The 4,746-nt window shown below is 36.5% G+C and overlaps 1 long non-coding RNA gene across 1 annotated transcript; it reads left to right on the forward strand.

The window, feature by feature from the left end:
- The first annotated feature begins 1,195 nt into the window (after nucleotides 1-1,195).
- On the forward strand, nucleotides 1,196-3,897 carry LOC133132387 (uncharacterized). Its single transcript, XR_009709126.1, has 3 exons — nucleotides 1,196-1,280; nucleotides 3,059-3,160; nucleotides 3,785-3,897. It is a non-coding gene; the product is annotated as an uncharacterized LOC133132387 (long non-coding RNA).
- Nucleotides 3,898-4,746: the final 849 nt, after the last annotated feature.

Below are 4,746 nucleotides of genomic sequence, written 5' to 3' on the forward strand. Positions count from 1 at the left end.
ACGTGACAAACATGAAACGTGACGAGAACTTTGGATTTGAAATGAAATGCAGAAAATGAGGTGATCTGTCTCGGAATAATATCCCTGTTTTTACATAATTCCCCAATTTTAGGAGACCAAAAGTAATTGGACAGTTTGCTTCTCTTCTTTCGGTAGTCTTGGCTATTGGCTTTTGATAACGTAGAAGGACACCGCTTCACAATGGTTTCCAGAAAACCAGGATCTCCACGGGGGCAGTGACGTAGTCAACTTCAGCCAGGGGAATGCCCCTGACCGTGTTGGTCTGGAGAGCCATCGTCATCGAGAAGTGGGAATCTTCAACCAGCTGACCAAGGTAGGGCACATGAAGTCTAGAAGAACCCGTAGTTGCTGCTCTGCTCCCTTCCAGGAAACCAGTTCTGGAAGAGATGCAAGTTAGACTTGCTGTTGAGTTGACTCGGGAAGAAATAGGCCTGCAAAATAGCACAACTCTTGGAGAAAATATTGAAATAAATAATTCATAATGACGATAAAGCTTGGTAAAGTTATTTAGAAAATTATTCTTTCATGCCTTCCCACTCCTGATGTTTGTTTTCAGATATCAGGGAAATAGATCCTCATTGAAGCAACAACAGATCAGTGGAAATATTCTGACATATTGTGAACTTGATGGCTATTGCGCCGTTATCACATAAGGACACTGTCATGAAACAGATAAACATGATGTATGCTTTATTCACACAACTTTGGAGAAGGCAACCATCCTCACTCAGTTTAATTATAACTAATCTTTTTAATTGCAGGATTGCATATTTGAGATGCACATGAACACCTTCACACACATGAACAGGCTACTCATGAGTAGCCTACATACATGAGTGGAAACTCATGCCAGCACAATTTCATAATATTTGTAAGCTGAAGTTATGATGTTGTCATGTAAGAGTGTCATGTCTTTAAAACTGCTTCAATTCTTAGGTACACTGTCCTGCAGTTTTATCATGCAGACACAGGTTGCCAAATGTATCACAGTAATGACTGAGCACATTTGTTTTATAATAGTATGTAGTTGAAAATCCTGCATAGTATGACTTTAAGTAGGCAAGCAATGTAGCATATTTTAATTAAATGATGACATACATTAGAGATGCATTTTACATGGCTCTGTAAAACCTCATTCTCTTCCTCAGATGAAAATGGCACTGGGACTTGCACTGTCCTGCCTACCTGTCCTGACTGCCTTGTCCTGAGTGTCATCAGTGTGGATGCTGAGGACATCATTAAGTCACTCTATATCTTTGGTATGTCAATGCTGGAGGCACCCTGTGAACTTTGAGGTTCACTTTGAAGTCTCTATATTATAATGTGATGGGAATGCTAACATAATACATAATAAATACACATTGCTGTATTTAGCACAATGAAATGAGAAGGAATTGGATTCTGATGGGTGTTCCTTATAAAAGAACACCCATAAAAGAAATGGGATTTTTGTAAATCAGAACAATTCAGTAGTAGTTCTGAATCAGTGTATCGGTAGAGTTAAAGGTGAAGTTTCCCAAACATTCACTTTTTTACTCATATTCCATAGTCTCTTGCTACCTCTATAGCAGTGGAGGCTGGTGACTTCCAGAATTGAGGAGGCCATTTTTTTCCGCTTGCTCACTTCACTCGCGATGGAATGTTCCCTGTTCTCTTATCTGTCTTTGTGCTGGCCAAAGGCATACTATTTGGAGTGTAAGCTACAGTCAGAAAGTTCTGGCTGATGAAATTCATTGTGCAGAGCTTAGCCTTGTGCCTTCCTGAAGAAATGACATTGCTGTAAGTCTATGAGCCTGCCTGATAATTAAGCTGAGAAATGACATTTGGATGTAATATAAATGCCAAGTGAACATGTGTAAAAGGCAGGAATTTTAATTATGTAGTTAAAAACAATTTTGTTTAGCTTACATTTTTCATTCTTCTACAGCTTCAACAGGTAATCACCAATTTAATCAAGTTTAGCATATAAAAAAGATAAGATAACACTTTCTTTATCATATGTAGTTTTATTCAATATTTTTAATATAAAATATGTAAAAATATGGTTCCAGTTGGCTTTATCTAACGTTAACGTTATCCACTAGAGGGCAGCACTCTATTCGTATTTAGAGTGAATTTCCTCACAGAGCAACAATTCGGTAATTTGATATGGAAGATTATTAAATTGACTTGTAATAAAACGAAATGGACTACATTAAAAATAAAACTGTTCAATAAATCCCAAATGGTGTCTAACATGACCTATTGAATGTCATTCTCACTCCCTAGTATCTGGAATCTGCATATCTCCAGCCCAAGAGCTCAAATTGCGCTAGAATCTCGCCGACTTCCGAGGTAGTTTTAAGCAAAAGTGTTTGGCCAAATGAGCTATAAACTCCAGGGATGATAGCCAGGGGTGTTCGCTAAATTTCCTGAAAAGCACAAGTTGATAGGACACTCGTAGCCACTATGGCGAATGTTTGTTTGACTGAAGTGACTAGCGAATTCTCAAAATGGCTTCTGTGTTGAATAGGAAAGGAAAGGATAGTTGATTCCAAATGAACCAGTAGCATGTGATTGGACGAACAAAATGTCAATCTTTCAGCCCTGGACACAATGCATGGTGAGGCCAGGCCTCCGTTGCCCACCCATTTTCAGTGATCTGGCCAATCGCATATTGGCATGAAAAAAAATGCATTACATTGACTTCTATGAGAATCTCATTTCCTAGGGGAGGCCTGGCCTGGCCTGGCCTCCCTTAATACAAACTGATAGGGAAATCTGGCCTGTTGCTTTACAATTGCAATATTGGGTTTTAGCCATGGGAAAATTTAGATTTATGAACAAAACTAAAATAATATGAATATAAAAAATAAAAAATATGTTTTTTGTTGAAATAAATAAATAAAATAAATATATTTATTGTTTTTTTAAAATCTCTCTCTTCTCTCAAATTATTGGGGAGGCCAGGCCTCCTCCACCTCTATGGAGGAGCCTCCACTGCTCTATAGACATTCATCCTGATATTACAAGGCTCTGTCCAAAAATGGTTTTACAGGGAGAACAAAGAAGTTAAGTCAGGCTGATTTGGAGATGTATCAGAAACAAGTGGAGTGCCTGGGGCTTCCAGAGCCAAGCTTCAAATATGATCAAAAGCAAGGTCAGTGACTGCTTCATCTCATGTGATTCTATCCAGCCACGTAATGACTAGATCAGACATTTGCTTAACAAGCACACAGACCATATACAGTAGGCCTGTGAATGCTACCACTGTGTTACTCAGGTTATGTCTTGTACTTACAGTAGTTCATAGGATCCAGGTCACATAATGATCACCATCATCCTCTTCTGTCTCTCCCTGTTTCTTTTCAGAGCCATAACTTGCCATTCTTCTTTTGTGATCATTGTATGTTTCTATTTTCCAGTTTACTTGATTTTCATTATTTTTTATTATTATAAAACAATATGATGAAATTAAATGGCCTTCTAAATTATACTTTATGTAATTGTATACACTGTTAGAAATGTATACTATTTATTTATTTATTTATTTATTTATTTATTTATTTATTTATTTATTTATTTATTTATTAATTACCAAAGTTTGCACATGACATAGCCAGTCAAAACAAAATACTCTCACAGGCCCACAGATACATTTGTGTCTGAAACAAGAGGCAGAAGATCAACCTTTAACAAAATATACATTTCAGTTAACATAGTTACAGGTAACAAGAAAACAAACTGATATATTGGTTTGATGACCATCTATTCTCATTTGCAGATATCTGTCCTGATGAAGAGAAACCTGCAGAGGAGGTCAAAGCCACAAACAGTGAAAGTGCTTGATGAAAGTGTTATTGCTATTTGGAAATAAATTTTACATTTTCCATAGCATTCTGTTGTTTCTGTTACTTCATCATACATGATAAAGAAAGCATTGACATAAAGATCCATGACAAAGGGAGAAAAATGTTCAAAAGCAGCACACACACAAATGATTCTGCAATCAGCAACAAACTGTTAATGACAAGCACTCACATGGATACTTTGACTTTTTCTTCTTTTTTAAACATAAAACATAAAAATGTGCATATATAGATTTTTAAAGTATTTTAATTAAAAAAGGCAGCTAGTTTGGCTGGGCCCCGGTGCAAGATTTTTGTATAGGTCCTTCCTCTGACAAAAGCACAGGCGTACATGAACACGCAAACACATATAACCTATGCACACAGACACACACACACACACACACACACACACAGCTCCATTATACAGATATTTTACAGACAATACTTTGAATTTTGTTTGGCTCATGAGTAACTTTAGTTATTGGGACACATTTTTTACGATACTTTAGAATATTTGTATTAATCAAGTCAGAACCATGGACCAATGTGGATGGTCATATAATCAAATCAACAAGTCAACAAATCAACTAACGATAGTTGGGATGTTTACATAACTAAAGCTTAGGCCTATGCTACTCATGTTTCAGTATCAGAGGAAAAGCACAACACAATACATTCACTAAATGTATTGTTCACTGTGTTCTTATGCCTAATTCACTGAACGCATAAACGCAAAAAATACTATAAAATATGAATTCATGTATGAAAATCAGTTACTTTCTTAGCTTTTGTAATATCTTTCAACTTGTCAGAAAATAGCACCAACACCAAATGAATTAGCCTGCCACAAGTTTATAGTTTATACATTTAGCCTTTTTTCAGTATAATAGACACA

The sequence above is a fragment of the Conger conger genome, chromosome 7 (assembly GCF_963514075.1).
Source record: "Conger conger chromosome 7, fConCon1.1, whole genome shotgun sequence".
NCBI classification, from domain to species: Eukaryota; Metazoa; Chordata; class Actinopteri; order Anguilliformes; family Congridae; genus Conger; species Conger conger.